Below are 25446 nucleotides of genomic sequence, written 5' to 3'. Positions count from 1 at the left end.
GTTCTGATAGAAACCGAGTAGTGTAATTATAGCAAACAAGGCACTCTTTCCCTACCATTATTTCTCAGCATGTATCAAATTTGTGCATCTTTGTATTGTATTGTCTTGTTGGAAAACACCCATCTCACTCAAATTTCCATTTATTTCTAATATGTGGTGAAATCACATGTATACCAAAGAATTATTTTAAAATAAATATAATTAATTTTCAATAGATATTAGATTTGTAGACCTATTTTATAATACCTACAATCAGATAAAATTTCTCTAGCAAAAGAGATTGTAAAAAAAAAAAAAATGTTTGAGAAGCCCTTATCTAGATTGGGTTATTTCTAATTGAGTTGTTGACCAAAAGGGTCTCATGGGAATCGCCAAACAACCCTCAAACAACCCAAGCTTTTGTGCTCCACAAACACAGCAAGTCCCCATTGCTGAAGACAACACTCCCACACTCATTGAACATAAAAGTCAAATTGGTGCCTACATAGAGCCTTCACCCCTACATCCTAGTATCTTGGAATAAGAAAGTACTCTACGTGCTAGCAAAAGAGAAACATAAACACCAATCATCCATAAATCTTTTAATCTACAGTATTGTCCTGACTGAAGATATGCTATGATAATGGTGGTACAAACACTATGGGTGTAACCAACCAATATCTGATTTGACTGAAGGCCTATTCCGCAAGATGGAACCCAAGTGCAGTACTGCTTAGGTAACCAAGACTAGATAGCCCAAGGACAGAGAGTAAAACCAAATACTACTGTCCCAAATGATAATGATGCTAAAATAAATGTAGCAATAAAACAACACCTAATGACATTCTGCTATACTCATAGGTCAGTCTCTTGCTCAGCCATCATCAGAGAAGCTTCCTCCTGCAGTAGTTGGGAACAAATTCAGAGACACACAGACTTATGTAAAATAAAAGACCTAGGAACACTCATCTATAAATAGGATGTCTCCATGAAATCTTTTCCCTCAGGGCTCTGGAAATCCCAAGAAACATGAGATGAAAAGGCGTTAAGAGTTAGAGAATTTGGAGGATATCAAGAAAACAAGGTCATCTATATCAATGATCAAAGCCCACGTGAGCTCTCAGAGACCGATGCAGTGTGCACAGGGCCTGCCCAGCTTTGCTCCAGATCCTCAGCATGTATGTATTATGGATTTCAGGTTAGTGTTTTTATGGGATTCCTGAGTATGTGAACAAGTAGCTCTCTGATTCTCGTGCCTTCTCTTGGGCTCTTTTTCTTCTGTTTGTTTGTCCCGTCCAACTCCAATGTGATAGTTTTGATCTTATTTTATTTTGTTATATTTTATTAGTATCCCTTAGAAGCCTGGTTGCTTTCTAATGAGAGACAGAAAGGATCAGGATGGGAGAGAAGGAGGAACTAGAAGGAGCAAAGGGAGGGGAAACCATCAATGGGATATATTATGTGAGGAAAAGATTTATTTTCAATAAAAAGGGAGAAAAGAACACACTAAAATTAAAACCAAAAAAATATATAAAAATTAAAAGAAGCCCTTGTCTAGAATATCAATCAATAAGGAGTAACATTCTGCATAATGGAATGCGTTTCTATTGTATGTTGAACATCTTTCTTTAATAAATATCAAAGTTATCTCATTAGGATGAATTTTGACCAAAGAAGTTAATATAGTTCACAAAAAGCCAACTGGAGGAAACTAGTACTAATTAATTTCTCCTTTACAAATCATTCACTTCCTAGGTTAATCACATTATACATATTTCTAAATTATATGTTTCGAGTCCACTCAAAATTAACTATACAATTTTCTTGGATAGGAATTTGAAGTTCTATTTCTTCATTTTATAATCAATCTTTGCATGCAATCTTCCTCTTGCTTGAGATTATTTCTGTAAGGAGGAAGGATTTAAATAACCCTACAATAAATAATAAACAAACATAACAACCCTGTTGCAAGTTTTCTTTTTCTTCCAATAAGATGTGGGTAAAAATAACAAATCCTTCCCCTCAGGACTTAGGAACTAGGGCAGAAGAGGTGCTGAGAAAATAGCTGAGCCAGAAGGAATGGGTGACACCAAGGACACAGTGTCTTCCAGACACAACAGGACTGATGCACATATGAACTCACAGAGACTGTGGCAGCATGCACAGGTCCAAGACAAATGAGGTCTCAGTACTGACAGGAAGAAGTAGATACAAGCTCTCACTTAACTATGAGGCTGTCATCAGTTGACAACTGCTTGCAAAGGAAAAATTAGTTTTCTTCACTAGAGTCTCACTGGGTAGAAAACTCACACTTAAGGTCAGGTCCTATGCCCAGATGGCCAACAGAGTCAGCTCAATGGTATTTTACCTTAGTTGTCTTTTGCTTGTATGGTTTCTGATTTAGGGGTTTTGTGGTGTGTGTGTGTGTGTGTACTCAGATTTCTTATTCTTTTTCTTTTATAAAAATTCTGATGCAATTGATGATTTGTTGTTTGCCTGTTTCCCAGAGAGAAGAGAAAGAAGGAATGGGGTTGGATAAGTGAGGTGAGGAAGAGTATCAGGGAGATAAGGGGCGGGGGGACTGTGGTCAAAATATATCATATACAAAAATATTTTCAATACAAAAGAAAATTACAAATGCTATTTCTGTACATACTAAGTAGTGAACCACTTAGGTTTAATTTTTTTCTAACCACATTTATTGTCGAGGAAGATGGACAGTAGGCCATGGATTTGAAGTAAAAAGGATCAGGGGCTCATTTTCATTTAGGAGAAACCTATAATCCTAGTTCAGGAGGTCCAAACAGTAGAACCTCTCAAGCCCAAGAGTTTGAGGGTAGCCTGGGGTGACATGACCTGTCTCACAAAGGAGGAAAGGAAAAAACAAAGAAGGAAGAAACAAGAACTGGAGATGCTGGGGGAAGATGGGGATGGGGAAGCATGTGAGTTCATGCCTCCTTGCTTAGCTTTAACCTTGACCACTGCCCATCCTGTAACTCACTCTGTTTCAAGGCTAAAGAAAGGCCCAAAGAAACAGCGGAGGGACCAGGTAAGGTAAGACTGCAGCTGACTCTGAGCCTGTCAATCACAGTGGCTGCTTCCTCCTTTCTGGAGACTGCCTAGTGAGATGGTTCTACCACTTGCTGTGAACTGTTTTTTTTTTTTTTTTTTTCAGGCCTGGTATTTTCTCGTAAACTTGCTAGAAATTACCCAAGTTCCCAAGTACTGAGGTTATAAAAGAAATTTCACAAACAGTCTAAAAAAAAATTTTTTTTTTTGGAAATGAAAAACTTTTCTCTCACAGAACAAGTAATCAAGCATTATTTTCCAAAGAGCCATTTTCTCTCTGTGAGCACAAAACTCCCATTTTGGAGTCTTCATAAATGGATCTGTTTTATAAATGAACACCATCAGAAGGACTACACTAGCATTCAAAAGGGAAGAACCCAACCAGAAAATAAGGGCCCTGTCAGTGGTGGGACAATTCTTTCACCTATGAGAAACTATCTGAAGTGTGTGTGTGTGTGTGTGTGTGTGTGTGTGTGTGTGTGTGTGTGTGTTGTATGCATATGTGTGTGTTTGTATATTCGCACACTTGGGGTGGAACCTAGATCCTCCTGCATTTTAAGTACATGCTGTAACATGAAAGCACATGTCTAGTCTGAGACACAATCTTAAAGACACCAAGCAATTTTAGATTCAGAGTATTATTAACAGTTTAGACACCCCAAACACACAGAAAGAAACAAAAGGAAAAGCTGACTGAAATTTATGAGGGAAAATGCTGCTTCAAAAATTAATTCTTAATTTGGATAAATTGCAATACAAAGCCTTATAATGAAGATAGTGTCGTGGTGTATCTATTCACCATCGAAGACTGCTTAGACGTGGGTTTAAGCCAATAGAAGTCTTTATTAGCCAGAGGCTGGCTATATTGAGGGTTCCGGATCCCAGTGAAGTCCTGACTCTTTCTCACAGTGATCTTTTAAGCACACACACACACACACACACACACACACACACACACACACACACAAAGGTTGACACACTTCAGTTAACAAGAACATTTAGCCAGAAGTGGAACTACAAAAGCCAAAAAAAAAAAAAAAAACCTTTGGAGACTTTCCCAGAACTATGGACTTTATGGATTAGATCTTGGCTTTTATTTTAGCAGGTAGGGCTGTTCTACATACTGAGTTTTATGGCCTGAATGGTATCATGATGTTAGTTGTGCTAAGGTCTGAGAGCCTACAGGTTGGAGGCCTTGTTGAGGCCTTGTTATAATAGATGCCATTTTTTGCAAAATATAAGAGTACAATACAGTACAAAGTAGAATCATGGTTCTGTAATGCATGAACTCTTGCAACAATAGTCTAGTTCCCATTACAAGAGTTCCCTGATAACACTTGTGATGTCTATTTTTTGTTCTCAACTTGACACATCGGGAATTAACTAAAATCTATGAAAGATTTTTGTCTAGTTTGAAATAGGTAGATACATTTCTAATCCAAACCTTTGAGGTAAGAGAACACGTGCCTTTATTCTGGATCTTGAGGCAGGAAGATATACCTTTAATCTGGGCCATACCTTCATCTGGAAGCCTATATAAGGACATGGAAGAAGGAAGCCTTTGATCTTTGCCTGCTTGCTTTTGCCTTGCTTTAGAGCCTACTATTGAATTCTTGGACTTTCTACTGTTAGCCAGCCATTGTTTGATTAACTGGACCACAGCCTGTAAGTCATTCTAATAAATCCCATATCTAGATAGATAGATAGATAGATAGATAGATAGATAGATAGATAGATATAAATATATATGTGTGTATATATTACATATATACACACACATACAGGCTGTGGCATTAGTCTATAGTGATGATGATGATGTAATAAAAAATTAAAAAATTAAAAATTACTGCATTTTCTATTGTAGCTCCATTATACAGCAGACTCTTCTCAACAGGATGATTTTCAGAAACCTCCTGAACATTACCAGACCGATTATCAGCTTTTGTATTTTACCCAACCCTAAACCAATCACTACTTGAGGAAATACCTAGCTCTGACTGGCCAGAACCGGAATACTGGATTTGGCGATCTTCCCACCCATGCATAAAGCGAAAGAGTTAGAAATTCCCTGAAAGAAAACAAGATGGCATTCCAAAAAGCACACAGAGTTGAAGCTGAGCAGGGATATCACCACTTATGCTATAGCTTCTGTTTTAGTCAACCATCTCTTGGATGGCCAGTGAAAATGAAGATTACCCCAATTTTCTCCTTTATCCTTTGAATTTCAACAGGTCTAGGCATGAAGAATGAAACCACTGAGAAAAATTAAACTCACTTTGTCTGAGATTTTGGAGTTATTTATATTCAAATAGAAAATGTATCCCATTTTGAGTCTGTTGTGTTTGTTGTTCTGGGACTCGCTTACCTCATCTCTAAAAACAAGAGCTTTTCCTTAAATGATGGTTAATGTTGACTGACAGCTTGACAAAATGAGCCTAGGGTCGCTCAGGAGACAGACTTTAGAACAAGTCTGTGAGGAAGTTTCTAGAATGGGTTATCTCGGGTGAGAGGACCCAAAAGTGAATGTTGCCACCATTCCACAGACTTGGGTCTCCAGCAAAACAGCAAGGAGAGTAGAGCACCAGCATTCATCTCTGTCTGCTACCCCACCTTGTTTTTTCCCACAGAAAAACTAGATGTGCATGCTTGGTAGCCCATTGTAATGGCTAGTCTTCTTTCACCATAGAGGCATCTAAGTTAAAAGAACCTCAATTGAGAAAATGTCTTCATAAAATTGGCCTGCAGGCAAGCCCGTAAGGCTTTTTTTAATGAATATTTGGAAAGGCCCAGTCCCTTGTGGGCAGGTGTTTCAGAGGGTTACAAGAAAATAAAATTAACCAGCCAGTAAGTAATGCTTCTTCACTGCTTCCACTTCACTTCCTGCCTCCAGAATCTTGCCCTGATGCCCCTTGGTGATGAAGCACGACCAGAGAGCTGTAAGAAGAGATAAACTGTTTCCTCCTCAGGTTGGTTTTGGTCAGGGTGTTATTATAGTATTCGAAAGCCTAATTAAAAATCTATGATCCCAGCAGTTGGGAAGGAGAGACGGGGGAGTCCTGGGAACAAGCTGGCATGCCGAATCAGATAAACGGGCGAGTATCAGAAGCCCCTGCCTAGATGAATAAAGTAGAGAATAATAATATAGGAAAAGCTCTGCATGTAACATACATACTTGTACATGTGTGTCCACACATATGTAAATAAGAATTTACAACACGTACAAATAAAACATTATTCTCCAAAAAGCTTCCACCCTTTCCAAAACCAAGGTTTTATTTTTCTTTTCTTTATTTTGTCAAGTAAATACTTAAAAGTTTAATTAGTTGAAATAGAGCCAAGTGTTGGGTCACATGCCTGTATTCCCTCAGTTAGGAAGGACAGGAAGGGAAAGAGTTCAAGGTAATTCTCAACTACATAGGGAATTTTAGGCTATTCTGGGCTATTGGGGACCCTGTATTTTTGTTTGTTTATTTTAGTTTTAAATTGGAGTCTCTTTATAACCAAAATTATATCAAAGTAGAAACAAGAATTACCTAACCTCCTTGCTCCCATCAGGCAACTCTCCAAGTTGGTGATCTTGTATATGACTTTGACACTGGCAAACAGGTTCAGTCGTGTAATGGAAACCCTGCTTCATCACATCATGGTGCAATAGAGCCACACATATGCCAAGCACATCTCCTGTAGATGATAAACCAAACCTAAGTGCCTCTCGAGGATCTGAAAAACAATATCTGGATGATGTGCAGACACTATTTCTAGTAGAGTAATATGCAAAGAACTAAAGAACTATACCAAAAAAAAAAAAAATGGTCCGTAAAAGCTTGAATTTTGAGAATTATGAGAACTTATATGTAAATATATATATATGTGAGTCTGGTGCAATTCCAGAACATAGAAGACTGAGGCAAGATAACCACACAGTCACGGATAGCCTGGGCTACAAGATTGCTGTAGTTGAGACCATCACAACCTAACTTTAGAGTAGCAGTAATAACATTTCACTAATATACTAGTTGGGCACTAAATGTAGGATAATTTAGTATCATAAAAGAATCAAATTTCTCAAATCTAGTCTTTTTAGTATCTTAAGACACAAAAACTCGGACTATAGACATTTATCTTCCAAATACTACATACTAAAATCAACAAGCTACCAGTTTTTAACATCATCAAATATCTAGTTAAAAAATGATAATTTAACTTAGTTTTCTATGAATTTTTAAATATCTTCTGTGTTCGCTGTCAAATAAGTTTTTTTTTTTTAATTAATTCATAGACCTGCTTCTAGAAACATTGCAGGTGTGACCCTGTGTCACATGTGTGTCACTAGGTGGCACAGAGGAGAGAGGCTGTGTCCTATGCTCAGTGCTCTGACCTATGATATTCATAGGTCAACAACTTTCCCTGAAAAAGGACAGCCTGAAAAGACCACCAGTTTGGTGCCATCCAGCTCCCAGGACTGGGAGCAAGCTGGAAACTAGAATAACCAACCCCACCTGGAACTGAGGGCCACAAGCAAAAGTGAGCCGAGAGAACCCTCACATGAGGCCAGGCAGAAAGTGAGCCAAAGATAACCACCAGACTGGCATCATGGAGCCTGGACGGGGAGCTAGCCTGAGGTGACCACCAGCCAGGCACCATATAATGCACAAGTAAGACATAGCACTCCTGAGACTACTCCTGAGACAATCTCAGACACTCAGAGACCCCAGGCACCTCTAAGGAGCAAGTAAGTGGTAGAGAAATAGAAGAGAAAGAGAAATGGAAGGCTGTGAGCACATTGAAGAGAGGCAGGGTCATGAGGAACAGCTGATGTGAGTAGCCTGTTAGCCCATCTGGAACCATGGTGGGGGTCACAGTCTGGGCTGCCACTGGAGGCTACGTGGTCTGGGTTGCCATCCAGGGGCATGTGATGTCAGAGGTCTGTCTGTGCAGAACTGGCCCCTCACCTGAGCATCCTGGGAGAGCTGGCATTGGAGTTATGAGAATAGAAGAGGTAACCCCACCCATAGCCAACTGTGGTACTCCTGGAGAGTGGCAGCATGTTGAGGAATTGTGACTGAGCCCCTACCCCAACCCATGCCGGGATACAAATGTGGGAGAGCTGTTCTTGCCATTTGTCTGCCATGTGGTGACATGGGTGAGGGAGAGATGACTGCCCTCACCTTTTACCACCTATGGCATGTAGGAGAGTTGGTCCCAAGGTCATCAGAGTGTGAGAACTGTCCCTGCCCCTCACCCACTGCATCACCCAGGAGAGCAGCCCTACACCTCACCTGGGCAGCATTGTAGAGCTGACCCTGAATGTAGGGGTTGTGGGTAAGGCCCCAGGGTTGTGCGTGTGGGATTACTGGCCAGACCTTTTGTCTGCTATGCAGTAGCACCATTGAGGGAAAGACCTCCTCTGCTCCTTTTTGCCCTCTTTTTTCTCCTCCTCTGGTGGGAGAGTTGGCCCATGGGATCATGAAAACAGGAGAGCTGTCCCTGTCCCTCATCTGCTGCAGCACTCAGGGGAGCGGGCCCCACACTTTCTTGGGCTGCAAGATAGAGCTTGCCCTGGTAGCAGAGGATGCTGGTAAGTTGGCCCTGAGCATGAGAGGAAGAATCTGTGGGATGAGCAGCTCAGATACCTCTCAGGGGAGATCCAGGACTATGAGGTGGCCCATCCCAACATCTATCCCATCAACAAACCACTGGAGCACATCAAGGGGGTGGTCCTACAAAAAAATTATTGAAGTTTAAACAGAAGGGGTAAGAAAAATCAAGGGCAGTGAAGTAACATGTTGTTGCCCCGGTACATACAGCTTAGCAATTTCTTTCTTCTTTTTTTTCTTTTTTTTCTTTTTTGGTTTTTCGAGATCGGGTTTCTCTGTATAGCCCTGGCTATCCTGGAACTCAGTCTGTAGACCAGGCTGGCCTCGAACTCAGAAATCTGCCTACCTCTGTCTCCCAAGTGCTGGGATTAAAGGCGCACGCCACCACTGCTCAGCAGCTTAGCAATTTCTTACTAGATTAACATTAACACTCACAATTAAGGCCTTTTAAAACTTTGTTTCCTATAATTTTATGCATCGTGTCTGATTTTGTTTTTAAATTTATCACAATAGGGCTATGTGCTATAGCCTGCCTTGCAAGCAAGAGATGCTTGCCAGAGTTCTATCCAAGGAACCTATGTGAAGCTGCTAGACTTGGTGGCACAGGCTATAATCCCAGGGCTGGGGAATATGACACCAAAGGATCCCTGGCCAGCTAACTGGTGAGCTCTAGGTCAATGAAGGATCCTGCCCTAAGGAGGAAGACATTTCTGGAGATGACCCCATCAAGTCTGTTCTCCAGCTTCCATACACATGTAGATATATACATCATATATATACACACACACTCTTTCAAAAGTAATAATTACACAATAAGTAATACTAAAATTCAAAATATACACTCTGATAAGATAACACATCAAAAACAAAGTCAGAAATGACACCTGTTTTGGAATAACTTATCAAATAAAATTTAAAATAAGTATAATTAATATGTGAATGACTATAGAAGAAGAAGTAGATAGCAGAAAAGAACAGAGACAGACTATAAGCAAAGGCCTGGGAAGACAATAAGAGAATCAGTAATAAGTGCTGCATATGAAAACTATGGTATCAAACCATGACAGCCTCTGGTAGACTAGACACTACCAAAGAGAGAACACATAGTTCAAAAGCAAAGGAACAGAAATTTGTCAAACTGACAAGTAATGAGATAAAAGAATAACAAAACAAACTATAATGCAACCACTATTTGGTAGCTTGAGAAGATGAACTGTCAGCACTTAAAATACACAAAGAGGGAGGAGGGAGGAAAGCAAAGAAATATGTGGGTAAAAAAATGACTAAGAAGTTCCCCCAAATGAACGATGTGGTCGATGCACTGGGTTACTGAAGAAAAACAAAGAGACAGATAAAAAAATGAAAACAGCATGTGGGAGGAGGACATGTTGGGGGAATTCTTAAAGGGACAGAGAATGGGAGTGAGGGATAGATATAAGATAGCTTCATTATGTGTGTATGTGTATATATATGTATGAATGTGTATATATATACATATATATATAATTGTCAAAAAATAAAATTAAATTATTTAAAAAATAAATAATTTTAAAAGCAAGATTGATTTATTGTTGTCTAAATAAACTTTACAAAAATACACAGAGAGAGAAAGGGAGAGAGAGAGAGAGAGAGAGAGAGAATATGGAAGGATGCAAGTCAGTATAGCATGCAAATGGAAGCCAAAGAATGCAGAAGAGGTTCTGTTTCTATCTAATAAAATAGACCTTAAGCCAAAATTAGCCAGACCAGGTCACAATGGTCAAAAAATGACAAAATGGGAACACCACCAATAATATATAATCATTACAAACACATGTACACCAAGCACGGACACACCCTATTTTATAAAACAAATGCTGGGCAAAGGGGACAAAAGGCCCCCTTTTTGTATGGTAATATTAGCTGACTTCAATATCACTTACATCAGTGGATAAATTATGCACACAATAAAATGAACAAAGAAATGCAAGGTTAAGTCATGCCATAGGTCACGTGGATTTAACAGACATCCACAGAATGTTCCATCCAACACATGTGTGGATCAGAGACCTGAACCTCACAGCTTGCTACATAGACAACCCATTCTGCCTCAGGAGGCCATCTTCTGACCTAAAAGTACAGACTCCAGCAAAACCCTCTGCACCCTGGCCTCGGACTGTGTGCTGCTTAGGACTGCATTACTTCACCTCCTCTGCAGCGTAACATGGGAGGTGCTGAATATGTGATGCTTGTGTAGTTTCTGGTTATCTATCTATCTATCTATCTATCTATCTATCTATCTATCTATCTATTTGTTTGGTTCTGTACCAGGGATGGAACCCAGGGTTTTGTGCATGTGGGGCAAGTTTTCTACCAGTAAGGTACAGCCCTGTGTGTTTCTATAGTTAATTCAGTACAAGGTTCTCCTGCACTCATCCTGATTCCACCTTACCAAAAGCAAGTGAAAGGCCTCCTGTGGAGGTGAGTGTGGCCTCACATTCACCTATAGCCACCACTGTGTCTCTGCCTATATGCACTAGAGGAGGGTGAACAAGATCTGGCTTCTGGTAATGATCTGGAAAGTGCCCCCTGGAAATTGTCACATGTCTGATCCTGTGATCTTTCTGCCAATGAGAGTCCATAGTTCCAGTTCTTGCTGTAGCTATGAGCTCAGCTCCAGGCTAATCAGAGCCCAGGCACGCATTGTCTACTGTGCCCTCCAATTTTATTGTTACCACCAGTGAAAACTGGCCATGGAACTTGCTCACTCTCTGCCTGAGTACCTGATCTGATGGGCCCTCTGATAGCAGGCCGTGTTGTGAGTTTCAAGAATCTAGTTTTTTAAAAAAACAAAACAAACCCAGCACTTTTAGCCCAATATATTGAAGCTGTGTTCCCAGGTCAGTCTTCACAGGTATAGAACAGTGGTTAGAAAGCAGTCAAATGTGATTGTGATCAAGCTCTCACCCTGCCACTCCACAGTGGTCTTGGTGAGGTCTATTGGCTCCAAACTCTGTGCCTAGATCTGGGACCAATTTAATGAATGGACAGATTGTTTCGTGCAGAATCAGCATCTGATAAAAAAGATAGGTGTACGGGAAGCTTCCCTAATTGTTTATTGGCTAAATAAAGATGGCAAAAGCCAATCTCTGGGTGAAAGAGAAGGCGGGATTTCCGAGCAGGACAGGAAGAGGAAGGGGGAGAGGATTGGAGTAGAACCAGACCGGGGAGTGAATATGAGCTGTGAACATGTAGATTTTTCGGGACACTGATAGTTTGTGGCCTCCACAGGCAACAGTGGAGGCCATGGAGAATGGGGCAGGATATTCTTCACCCAGCCTTTGAGTTATCTGGTCAGTTTTAAAATATAAAGTCTCCAGTGTTTTCTTTTCATGAGGCTAAAGGGCGCTGGGTGAGATGGGGTAGGTGTTGGTGGCAGGGCCAGCCTCTGGGGTGGCTGTTGGGTGGTGAGTGGTGGCTCAGGAGTTCTCAGGAAGAATGGAAGTGGAGCCAGTGGCAGCATGATCTTGGAGCTAAGTCATCAATGCACCAGGCAAGGGGAAGCATGCTTCTGAAAATTACATGTAACAGATAGGTTATCTCCCCTGCCCATAAGCTAGGCTCAAGCACTCGCTCCTAGTTCCATTGGCTTCCTATGGTAGCTATGACTGACTTCAGCCCTATTTAACTACAAGGATTCTAGGAAATGCCTCCATCACCATTTTCCAGAAGTTAACATTCAGAATGATGTCTTGCTAGCAGAAACCTTGCTGTTTTCTTAGGTACAGCCCTTCATGGAATGGTTGTAGCATTTGATTACTTATCTAACTACATAAACAGGTGATCTCAGCTGTTAGGATCAGGACTGTGGAAACGGTTCCATGAGTTAAGCTTGCTGTACAAGTATGAGACTTAGAGATCAGATCTCTAGTGCCAGGTAGGCACCGTGGCCTGCCTGTAATCTTTTGTGAGGTGGGAATCCCAATTAGGCTGGCAGACCAGAGTGTCTAATACAGCAAGCTTCAAGTTCAGTAAGATGGGGAATGATGGAGGAAGAGGCCAGTAGTACCTGAGGCCCCCCCCCCACATACATACACAAGTGTGCTTGCACACACAGATGAACATAAATATGCATGCATAAATACCTCACGTTTACATATGCAAGAATGTGGGACCACGAAAGGATGATTTGGTTTCTGGTAGAGCACTGGCTTAGAAATAGCCAGAGACCCAACAGGTGTTCATTGCCTGCCAGGGACAGCACCTATCTCGCCACGCCCCAGATTCCAGACTCCTGACATATAGTCTAAGATCTCCATTGACCCACACTTTTCAGTCATGTAGGGCAATGCAGGAGGTTTGTGTCACCTAGCACAGGCAGAGGGTATGACTACTACAGGCCTCAGCCTCAAGAGATTTCCATATTAATGAGTTACCTAAAGGCCAGAGGGCGTAGCCAATTACATATTCCTTACCCTTCCTTCTCCCTCCCTATTTAAGTCAGGTCCACCCTGACTTAAGTTGGGGGGGCGGAGGGTGCATCCAGATTCAACTACCATTCACCATGAAAATAAAGCCTGTAAAACCCACGGACTTCCACATGTCTTTTGGGGGCCCACCATGGGGGTACCACCAAGAAGTTCTCAACTACTGAGCTGTGTCTATCTCCCATGGAGAGCTTATCTGCGTTCCAGCCATGGAGGCCTGCCTCTTTAAGCAAGCTAGCCGAGCCGCCTTTCAACCAAGAGAGTAACCAAAGAATTCCTTTCCAGCGGGATGCAGTCAGGGCTTCCCTCTTCGCCCTAATGCCACAGTCTCTTTTCCTCCTCAGCCTTCCAGCAGTGTCTGATGCGCTCGGTCAACAGCTTCTTCAAGCGCTCACCCGAGCACCCCAGAGCTGGCAGGCAGCCCTCTCTCCGGGTCCACTCAAGAGCACCTGCCCCCCACAGAACTTCTGACTGAGTTCTCTCCCCTGGGGGGGGCACTCCTGTGGCTTCTCACAGCTCACACCCTCCCCGGTGCCTCAAGGAACCAACTCAGTCAAATTCCCGCACTTCTGCCACTCTGAGCCACAATTCCAGCCGACTAAGCTGTGACAGACTAGTGGGATCACAACCACCCAACAAGATTCAGAACCCACGCCCACGTGTGAGCTATCATTCCCCTCACAAGAAGAAAGTTAATAAAGGGTTTTTTAATGCTAAAATCATCTTAGGTTACTTCTCTGCTCTGTTCCCACCATTCCCAAGGGTAAATTGTGTCCTGTTTGGGCCTATACATCCATCCCATATGTTCCTGCTACTTAAACATACATTTTTTCCTAAGTGAGCCACCCTGTAGCCTGCCAAACTATGCAATCCAAACCCTGCAGCTTATAAGGGGTGACCCTCACAGCTGGTGCCTCCTAAACACAGTAACAATTTGCACCCTGTGGAATGAAGTAGTCTGTGTTTGTTCATGGCCTAAGCCCCACCCAGGTGACTGTGATGTAAATGTTTCCATAGCAAATAATTATCTTTTTGCATATGTAAAGATGTAATACAGCAGGGCTGAAATCTCACAAAATCCAGCCAGATGAGATAAACATGTTGCTTAAGCAACAGACACAATGGCTTGGAGCAACCAGCCCCCCCAAATGTTCATGTTCCAGATGGGTCAACATCACAGCCCAGGGGTTGTTTCACTATGGAGTAAAATGTGTAACTATGAATACCTGACGATATGTTGCGACATTCTGCGTCCTGTGGGAGTCGGTATTTATGTGGAGAGATATGACTGTTAAGACATGTGAACATGTCCCTGCATCTGGAGCATGTGTTTACCCTCAACATTTCAAAGTCGTCATTTGGGCCTCAGTTCTATACAGAATTTAAAATAGACTCTGGAGTCTTCTCTCTATTGTCCGCAGCCCTCAGTTAACACCCAGGTCTGGTTTTGTGTAGGTGTCTGTACCTGAATGTTAACACATTAAATAAAAACTCCATACAACCAGGAACCCATGCTATGATGACAAATGCCTTGATTTTAGAGACTCAGCAGAAGACCTTACAGGCTGAAGTAGGGGACTGCATTTCCAGAGGGCAACTTGCTACCTAAGAGGGAAGAGGGTCTGGATGAAAAGTTACCTCATTTGAATAAGCTCAAGGACACTTAGTTCCTGGAAATACTAAAAGGACATTAACACACTACTCAAGTCCCCACGTGCCCCACTGACTTGCAGCAGACAATGTTGGAAATGCAGTCTAAGCCTCCACCACAGACCTTTTGAGTCACTGTCTGAATTTTAACAAGGTTGTTATATCATTCACAGGTACACTAGGGTCTGAGAAAAGCTGGTTTGTCTACAGCACCATGGTGTGGGGTAGACAGTTGAAAGTACTTAGGAGGGAAACTTTAAAGCCTGACTATAGTGAACAAAAGAGAACTCAAGTATAGATGATTCTAATCCTATTTGGAAATATGAAACTGGACCTGGAGGAACAAGTCGAGGAAAACCTACTATGGGTGACATGTTTTGTAAAAGCTCAGATGTTAAAAAAAAAAACTGGTTTGAGTAGTAAAAAAAAAAAAAAAATTGATGATCGGCCTAAAGGGAAGCATGCCTCAGCTGCTGCCTCCAAAGAGGACTCATGGACCTTGTTTAAGCCACCCCCAGTTTTTCCAGTGGACAAGAACAGTGCAAAAATAGTTCCTAAAATAAGTTATGCAAGCAAAGTTAAGGAAAACCTCAACAAAACTGTACAGAACTCTTCTGTGTCACCATCTTTGTCTTCATTATCATTATCTACTGGGGAAACTCAGACCCAGTCTTCCAGTTGCTTTCCCAGGTCCCCATGTCAGCTCTGAAATCTGTTACTTGCACCAGTTTCTCTAATGGGCCTGTTTTAACAGGAACTGAAGGAAGTGTGTATCCATCTTGGGGTCAGCCACTGCTAACGACTGCTGCTAATACTTTAACACCCATCTCTACTGGGGTTGATTCAGTTCTTAAGGACATGAGTCTGTTGAACAAGTCTAGCCTTTTTATCTACCCTTCAAATATGCAAACAGTGCTGTTAAGTGCACAAGTAGATCTGCCCTCTCAGACAGATCAGCAAAACCTGGGGGATATATTCCAGGATCAATGAGATTTATCCTTTATAAATGAACCAAGTGTTGGCCCAGGGACAGTTATTGAAAAGTCATCAGATCATAAAGTGATGGAAGTGACATTTCAAGGAGAATATCCTGCCACATTGGTTTCACAGGGTGCTGAAATAATTCCCTCAGGAACTGAGAATCCTGTGTTTCCCAATGCTTATAAGCTGGAAAAACAAAACTAGTCCTCAAGTTCTAAGTAACGTTCTAAATCCCGGGACTACTGAGAGTGGAGCCTTATCCTTGGAAGCCTATCGTATAGGTGACCTGCAAAAAGCAGACACCAGTAGTCAAGGTGCTTTAGCGTTCCTCTCAAAGGACTACAAAATAGAAAATCAAAATCCTCTGGCCTCTCCTACAAACATTTTGTTAGGCTCTACCAAAGAACAGAGATACCAGAGAGACCTAAAAAGGAATGATAACTGGAGTTCTTTTGACTTGAGGGCTGCTACTGTATATCACACTAAAGAAATGGAGTCTATATGGAATTTGCAGAAGCAAGATTCCAAAAGAATTATCACTTACAATGAAGCCATGGATAGTCCAGATCAATGAAGGACCAGACTGCCTATTTGTAACCTTGCTGCAGCATTACAGCCACCGTTCATGTGGGACACAAGGCTTTTATGCTCCTAGATCTTCAATGCAGCAGAGGAACCATAAGTAGAATCACAGGATAATATATACAAACATATTTTGTGTGTGTGTGTATGTATATGTATATATATATGTGTGTGTGTGTGTGTGTGTGTGTACATATATGTGTGTGTATGTGTGTGTGTGTGTGTGTAGTTATAGTTATTTTTCTTTATTATTTTGTTAGTTTTCGTTTTTAAGTGTGAATGCAGGTGATTAATGAATACAGACTTAACAAGCGTGGTTCTAAAGTTCCTGCTGTCATCTACTTGGGCAACAAATGACTCACTGGAAAGGAAATCCACCTACTTCTAGGTATCTGTACCTTGTTTTGTGACTAAAGTGATGCACTAATCATGGGGAACCCAGAATGATTCAACATTTTCCCCTACTTCAACCTTGATCTTTTAGTTTTCTTTTGAGGACTGAAGGAGAATGCTGGATAAATGCCTTGAAGTTTGCAAGGATGTTTTTTGTTGTTTGCTGTTTGTTTTTTTAATCCAATTATTTGCATATCTTGCCAAGAGTTGTGCAGCCTTTTGGGGTGTTAGGGAACTAGTTCCTTTCTTTTTTTTGTGGGGTGGGGACAGGGGAGGGCATTGAGGTTCTACAATTCTGGAATAGTTTTTAGATACATAGTTAACTTACTTTGGTTACATGTTTGACTGTTAACAGCTGAAGAATCTAAGAGTGTCATTCAAGAAAAGCTGCAGAATAAGTAATTGGCTGATAATTACCCATTGTAATTGTGTAACTGAGAGCAAAAATATATTCTGCTTTTCCTCTGTAGGTGCTCAAACTTGTTCTCTGTCATTAACACTAAGTGTATATTCTTGTTTTTCATCAACTTTTAAGAGAAACTTATGTAACTTTCTGTAACTTCTTTTAATTTCAGTTTCTCAGCAAAATTCAAAAATAGGAAAATAATTCATGAAAACTGTCTTGTTTTTTAGCCAGTGAGAAGGTAATAAACACTGCTTATAGAAGGTGTGTTTTCAGGTAAATTCTACATCTGAGCCTACTTGTTTCTAATTATATCTTAATATATTTTATAATTAGAACAAGATTGGGATTTTTTTGGGTTTTTTTTTCTCTTTTTGGTTTTTTTTTTTTTTTTTTAAGAAAAATAATTGGAATTCTGAACATTTTATTTTGGGCAGAAAGAGCATTATCCTGCCTTATCATTGCATTACCATCCTGTTGTGCTGAGGTTTGTATATAGCAGGCTAAAATTGTGTGTGTGTGTGTGTGTGTGTGTGTGTGTGTGTGTGTGTGTGTGTGTGTAGAAATTAAGGGTCCAATTTAAGACTGGGTGACGTTAGTGGCATAAAAACAAGTTCTCTGGCCTGATGTAGCATCACGTCACACACATAACACATACAGATAAGTTAATGTATCCATGTATGTCAAATACAAGTTAAACTAGCAGGGCATTTATAGAGTTGCAGTCTTCTAACAAAGGCAAACTGGATCCCCTGGACACTTTGGGGGAGAAAGTAGTTACTTTTTATTCTTGTTTTCTAAGAAACGTCTAGTTTTGAGCAATTGTAGTGTGGATGGATTTTTCTGGTTTTGTTAATTATTTGGGGTTTATAACAAATGTTTATGAAAGAAACTATTTGATTTACTGCAGAAAAAATATACTTTTTAGTCTAGATTTTTGCCCTGCTTAGATTTAAAAAAAAAAAAAAAAAAAAAAGTATAAGCATGGATTGCCAATTCCACTTGATGTGAACAAAACTTTTTATATATAACGTATTGTATCAGTCCAGGTTCAGAAACTTGTGGTAGGCCAGTTTCAGATAATATCATTTCACCTGTAAACTTTTACTGATACTGTAACTTTCAAATGTATAATATGTTTACAGATGTGCCCTGTATTTAGTCACTTTGTTCCTATTTTGATTTTTGTTGTTGTTGAGTCTCTTGCCTGCTTACCAAAATCTAGGATGCTTCAGGCCGTGTACATCAGTGAGGCATCCTTGAACTTTAAAACATTGAACAAACTGGAAAATGGAAATTGCCACATACTGAACTTAGAAGAGTCTGTGTTTTGTGTTCCTTTTAAAAAAAATAAAAATTTTCAAGAAGTTTAAAAAAATCAGGCTGTAGACGAGCTTTTCTTATTAGTCATTGATATGGGAGGGTCCAGACCATTGTAGGTGGTGCTATCGCTGGGCTAGTGGTCCTAGATCCAATAAGAAAGTAGGTTGAGCAAGAATGATGAGCAGGCCAGTAAGCAGCACCCCTCCATGGCTTATTAGCTCCTACATCTAGTTCCTGCCCTGTTTGAGTTCTGACTTCCTTTGATGATGAACTATGAGGTGGAAGTATAAGCCAAAGGAACTCTTTCCTTCTCAAGTTGCTTTGGTCATGGTGTTTCATCATAGCAATAGTAACTAACTAGGACATGCATGCTCCTTAGGCTAAGTCAAGGGGACCCTGGTCCTCATTACAGCTACCATAGGCACTCCCAAGTGGGTTCAGTTAAGCCCTCATAGCTCTTTTCCCACATTGGTGGAGGTTTAATACTCAGCTTAGTGTTTTGGACCTCTGTGGAATCCTCCAAAGCTAATAGGCCAAGGGAACGTTCCTATTGGGCAAGATGTTTCTCTTTTCTGTCATGGGCAATGAGTTCATCATTGCATTAAAAATCCCCCTAGTTCACATTGAAAAAAAAAAATCTCCCTAGTTCAGGGAGATATGTGCCCTACTAAAATCCCACAGAATAAAAATAGCCAAAATAAACAAAATCAAGCCTTCTTATTTGAGGAGAAAGTCCTAGCACCATGCTTGGCCAATGATAATATTTACAGCCCTGACTCATGGACCCAAGTAGCTTCACTCATCGGAAGCAGAGATACCCAAGAAGAAAAGACCCCCTCCCATGATTTTTTGACTTAGCTGTAATTCAGCAATGTATAGGGCCATCTAAAGTAGGACAGGCTGATAACAACACAGTCTCTGAGCCCCCCTCAGTCAGATGAGCCCAAAGACCAAGGTCCTAAAAACCACCCTATTTCAGATCTCACAGCCCTAACCCAACTAATAAAGAAAATAAAATCCATCTACCCACCCCTGCCTCTGTTTCCATCAGAAGAACACTAAATAAACCATCTACCATGTAATAACTTTGTAATTTTTGTGACTCCTTTGCAAAAACAAACCCCACCTCCCATGCTACTCAGGACTTCAATGCAGAACTAGAACCCCAAAACACTTGAGCATTCCCTGTTTATATTAACCCAAATCAAACTAAACCACTCAGCTGGTACCCATTCTAAGCCTCAGACTTAAAAGAATTCAGGCAGGCAGTGAAGGAAGATAGCACCCACGCACCATGGACAAAATCTCTTCTACAGAGCCATATTGCCAACCTAAACATGCCCCAAGATTAGAAAGATATTTGCCACTCCTCCCTGCCCAATATTTTTGGAATGGGAGGCCCTATTTCAACATGAATGTCATCAACAAGTCAGGCAAAATTGGGACCAACACAACACCCAATGAGGTTTGATAAACTCTTTGGCCAGGACAACTTTTCCACTGGAGCACAGGAGGTGGTGCAGTGAGGAGGGTATCATGAACAGGTCCACCTCTGTGCAACTCAAGCTTGGGACAGGCTAACCCCACACTCAGGGTCAAAAGACCCCACCTCCTCCCTGCACCCCTCCATCCAGGAGAACCCCTATCTGATTTTATTCTCAGAACTAGACTGAGCCTAGAAAGAAAAATCTCCAGCCCCACAGCCAGAGATCTTCTTCTTAAAAATAGAAGTAATAATAGAAAAAACACATCAAATTCTAAAAGCCTAACTTCTAAAATAAAAGACAACCACCCAATCAATGATGACTCTGACTGCACTAAATATATTAAACATCTACAAAAACTCCAGGGACTCTTACCCACAAGGAAAGCACAAGACATTCTTCTCTTTGACCTACCACCCCCCCTTTGCCTTGTAGGACCCTTCTTGAAACCCCATCTTACACGTGCCTGTGACATCACCATCACCAAATCAGTATGTGTTAACCCTCCTGTTCTCCTCTGATATAACGGCACTACAGATACCTGTATTAACACCCCTTCCCAAGGCTCCTGCACCCCATAATTGTTCCTCAGGTTTAATTCTTTTTTTTTTCTTTTTTTTTCTTTTTTTTAATTGGTTGTTTTATTTATTTACATTTCAGATGTGATCCCCTTTCCGCATTCCCCCACCCCAGAAACCCCCTATTCCATCCCCCTCCTCCTGCTTCTATGAGGGTGTGCCCTCATCCATCCACCCACCCTCAAATTCCCCAACAATGGGGCATCCATCCTTCACAGGACCAAGGACCTCCTATGCCCAACAAGGCTATCCTCCACTACATATACAGCTGGAGCCATGGGTCCCTCCATGTGTGTTTCCAGGTTGGCAGTTTAGACCCTGGGAGTTCTGGTTGGTTGATATTGTTGCTCTCCCCATGGGGCTGCAAACGCCTTCAGCTTCTCGAGTCTTTTCTCTAGCTCCTCTGTTGGGACCTCGTGATGAATTCAATGGTTAGCTGTGATCATCTACCTCTGTATGTCAGGCTCTGGCAGAGCCTCTCAGGAGTCAGCTATATCAGGTTCTTCTCAGCATGCACTTCTTGGCATCCACAACAGTGTCTGCATTTGGTGACTGAACACTGGGTGGATACTCAGGTGGGGCAGTGTCCAGTCGGCCCCTCCTTCAGTGTCTTCTCCACACTTTGGTTCCATATTTGCTCCCTTGAGTATTTGTTACTCCATCTAAGAAGGACTGAAGTACCCCCATTTTGGTCTTCCTTCTTAAACTTCATATGGTCTGTGAGTTGTATCTTGGGTATTCCAAGCTTTTGGGCTAATAACCACTTATCAGTAAGTGCATACTATGTATGTTCTTTTTGTGATTGGGTTACCTCACTCAGGATATTTTCTAGTTCCATCCATTTACATAATAATTTCATGAATTCATTGCTTTTAATAGTATTCTATTGTGTAAATGTACCATATTTTCTGTATCCATTCCTCTGTTGAAGGACATCTGGGTTCTTTCCAGCTTCTGGCTATTATAAATAAGGCTGCTACGAACATAGTGGAACATGTGTCCTTGTTATATGTTGGAGCATCTTTTTGGTATATGCCCAGGAGCTGGATCCTCAAGTAATACTATTTTCTGAGGAATCACCAGACTGATTTTCAGAGTAGTTGTACCAACTTGCAATCTCACCAACAATGGAGGAGTGTTCCTCTTTCTCCACATCCTTGCCAGCATCTGCTATCACCTGAGGTTTTTTTTTTTTTTTTTTTTTTTTTTTTTTTTTTTTTTTTTTTTTTTTTTTACCTTAGCCATTCTGACTGGGGTGAGGTGGAATCTCAGGGTTCTTTTGATTTGCATTTCCCTGATGACTAAGGATGTTGAACTTTTTTTTTTTTTTTAGATGCTTTTAGGTCATTCGAGTTTCTTATGTGGACAATTCTTTGTTTAGCTCTGTACCCCATTTTTAATAGGGCTATTTGGTTGTCTGGAGTGTTATTTTTGAGTTCTTTGTATATACTGGATATTAGCCCTCTATCAGATATAGGGTTGGTAAAAATCTTTTCCCAATCTCTGGTTGTCATTTTGTCCTATTGACAATGTCCTTTGCCTTACAGAAACATAGCAATTTTATCAGGTCCCATTTGTCAATTCTTGACCTTTTAATGACTGCTGCTATTTCTTAGAGGTTATGGACTGTTTAGATGATTTATCTGATCCTGATTTAACTTTGGTACCTAGTATCTGTCTAGAAAATTGATAATTTCATCCAGATTTTCCAGTTTTGTTAAGTATAGGCTTTTATAGTAAGATTTGATGATTCTTTTGGATTTTTTCTGTTTCTGTTATGTTTTCCTTTTCAGTTCTGATTTTATTAATTTGGATACTGTCTCTGTGCCCTCAGGTTATTCTGGCCAAGGATTTATCTTACCTTGTTTATTTTTGAAAGAACCAGCTCACAACCACTCTGGAAATCAGTATGGCAGTTCCTCAGAAAATTGGACATAGCAGCTCCCTGCTCCCTCCCAGAATCCTGGCCTGAAACACGGGCCACACTTCCCACATAAGGAAACGTGACCTGTGGTCGTGTAGCCCAAAACAGAGTTCTCCATGCTAATGAGGTACCCAGAGGCCTGGAGGGGTTTAGTCAATAAGCTTCCTTTCCCAGACATTCCTCCCAGCAAAAGGTATGTAATCTCTGGTCCACCCTGAGAAGGTAGTATGCATCCATTTTCCATGATGAACAGTCAATAAATAGTATGGGCAAACATGGACTGTCTCTTCCATCGAGAACCACCATGGGGAGCATGAAAAAGGCTTCCCCTACAAAGCCCCAGCCTAAGTCTCCTGTAGAAGGCCTCTGTGTGCTTCCAGACAACCACCACTAAGCTAAGGATTTTCACAGAAGAGCTAAACCAAAGTTCCTTATTTCTCTGGCCCCGGGTTCATCATCATCCTCAGCCCAGGGCCCACAGTTCCACTCCCAACTCTTCACGACCCAGCAGCACCTAGATGTCCAGGAGTTTGGAAGCACTGGGCCCCATCACAGACCTCTGGACCCCCAATCTTTCATTTCCAACTCCTCACAGTTTTCCAGGAGTGACTGGATTCCCAGGAGTCGGAGAACCCCAGCTTTGGCTTTCCACATCCTAGGCTGCATTTTCCAACCCCCGGGGTGGTGTCTCAGCACTTCCCTAAAACCCGGCACCAATAACAGCAGAGCTGGGTAAACTCAGTTAAGCATACTACCCTACCTGTGTTAAAATACAGACCCACAGATATGTATTTTGTGGAAAAAAAAAAAAGAAAGAAAGAAAGAAAGAAAGAAAGAAAGAAAGAAAGAAAGAAAGAAAGTTCTTAAAAGTGTTGGAAAACACAATCATTCAGGACTAGTGTAGTCCACTGGGAAGCTGTCCATGGGTACAATGTATTAACTTGGTCTGTAACAGGCCACAGGGTGCAAAACACATGTTATGAGTGCAAAACCTTTACAAATATATTCCCCTGACAAACACTGGTCTGCCTCTTCAAGAATTGTACGACAGAGGTATGTGGGTGGGTTTGGATGAAGGGAAAAGAAGGGCAAAATGGTATAATTATATTATAATGTTAAAAATTAAAAAGTGAGCGAACCGGCGGTGCCGCAGCAGAGGGTGCGGGTCCCTCTGCGCTCTCTCTCTGAGTTCGAATCCTGCTCGCTCCCGCCCGCCTCCTCCCGCGTCTCCTGGGAAAAAATTAAAAAGTGTTTCTTAAAAAGAATCATGTGACAGCATCAAGGAAAACCTGTATTTCTTATGCATCAACAGCCTCATCTCCATCCCTCCCACTGAGTCCTGGGAGCAGCTCTTTGCATAGGTGTCTGACAGATGCCACCTACAGGCACCGAGCCTAAGAATGAGAACTGGAAGCAATGACAACCTCTACAGGGAAAGAGAACAGAAACATGGTATGTTCCTGGAATGGGCTAATCACCACAAAACTGAAGCATGTGGGCACACACGTATTGCCATGGCAAACCTTAACATTTAATACTGAGTCAACAACGTTCAAATCCAAAAATCCATCACACATAAACGTGAGCTTTAGCATGTGTGTGTGTACACAAGAACACCAAGGGGGCTCAATGGGCGCGTTTCACACCCACATCCCATTACTCTAGGGCACAAGGGTAGAATCACTTCTGTGACACTAAAAGTACTGGACAGGTTGGTGGCAAGTGGGGAGTACTCCAACAGAGACCATAACATCTCATTTAATTTCTAAAAAGTATGCCCTGAAAGTTGGGTGAGGTGGCTCATGCTGCAAACCCAGCACTAAACAGGCAAGCACAGAAGGACTACAGCAAGTTCAAGGCTAACCAGGTCTACAACGTTGCAGGGCTGTTAGCCCGTGTGCGGGCTTGGGTCCTGTTGGGCAGTGCTGTGGATCCCTCCGCTCAGGGAGTTCACTCCACACAGCCAGCCGTACACACTGTGGGGCTCCACTCGGGCATGGGGAGATCTCAATCCAAACTCCCGCGGGGGCAGGGCTTTTGAGCCGTGGTCTCCAGGCCAATGCGGCTGACCCGGGAGGCCAGTGGTCTATGTCCTTGGGCTCCCAGATGCAGCTGGGAGCCTCGGAAGAACAGAGACTCAAGGGCATAGAGGCTGGACCGCAGCAGAGAAGAACAAGGGGGAGGGAAGCCCCGACAGCGCCCCATAGGTTGAGACTCTTTGTTACCGGGACTTGGCTGGCTCTGCTAGCTTGTTTGAGTTGGCGACCTCTGCAGCAGGAACATAGAGAAGCCCTCAGCACAGTTCCCCATGGTGGGGAGTTCCAATGACGCGAGGAAGTCCATGGTTTTAAAGGTTTATTGTCATGGCAGAAAGTGGATGAATCTGACTGTACTCCTCCCCCAATCCCCCATTCTCAGGGCAGACCTGAGTTAAATAGGGAGGGAGGAGGGTCTGGAAGGAACACTTAATTGGCTATGCCCTCTGGCCTTTAGGTATCTCGTTAATATGGAAATCTCTTGAGGCTGAGGCCTGTAGTCACACCCTCTACCTGTGGAGGGGCTGGTAGGGGCATTGCCCTATGTGACTGAAAGGCACGGATCAATGGAGGTCTTTGGCCGAGTGTCAGGAGCCTGGGGTCTGAGAGTGAAGCCAAATACCTACCATCATCCCATTAGGGTCTGGGGCCTATACTCAACCTGGAACCAAGCTATCCTTCACGGTCCCACACATAATGAGTTCCAGACAACACTGTCTAGAAACAAAACAAGATAAATAAACAAACCAAACCAGAGGTGCTCTTTAGTGAGAAATCTGTGAGAACATCTTGACTACTGTGATTGCTTGGTGGCAGAGCTGGAGTGTTTATGTTTAGGTGCAGTCTTGTTTTGCATTTGTTGTTAGAAGGAAGAGGAAGAAGAAGCAGAATAATTGTGTCCAAAATACATGCATTCCCATATGGCATCATAGATCCACATACCCCTTGGCAATAGAATAAAAAACTCGCCTGTATTGAAAA

At 41.8% G+C, this 25446-nt stretch overlaps 1 non-coding gene and 1 pseudogene across 1 annotated transcript; both read left to right on the top strand.

Annotated features, from left to right (window-relative positions):
• The first annotated feature begins 7328 nt into the window (after window positions 1-7328).
• On the top strand, window positions 7329-7458 carry LOC143438710 (small nucleolar RNA SNORA17). Its single transcript, XR_013107405.1, has one exon. It is a non-coding gene; the product is annotated as a small nucleolar RNA SNORA17 (small nucleolar RNA).
• Window positions 7459-8514: 1056 nt separating this feature from the next.
• On the top strand, window positions 8515-16398 carry LOC143438353 (FMR1-interacting protein NUFIP2 pseudogene; annotated as a pseudogene).
• The last annotated feature ends 9048 nt before the right edge of the window (window positions 16399-25446 follow it).

Source organism: Arvicanthis niloticus, chromosome 25, assembly GCF_011762505.2.
Source record: "Arvicanthis niloticus isolate mArvNil1 chromosome 25, mArvNil1.pat.X, whole genome shotgun sequence".
In the NCBI taxonomy this organism is placed as follows: domain Eukaryota; kingdom Metazoa; phylum Chordata; class Mammalia; order Rodentia; family Muridae; genus Arvicanthis; species Arvicanthis niloticus.
This window is presented reverse-complemented; position numbering and strand designations above follow the sequence as displayed.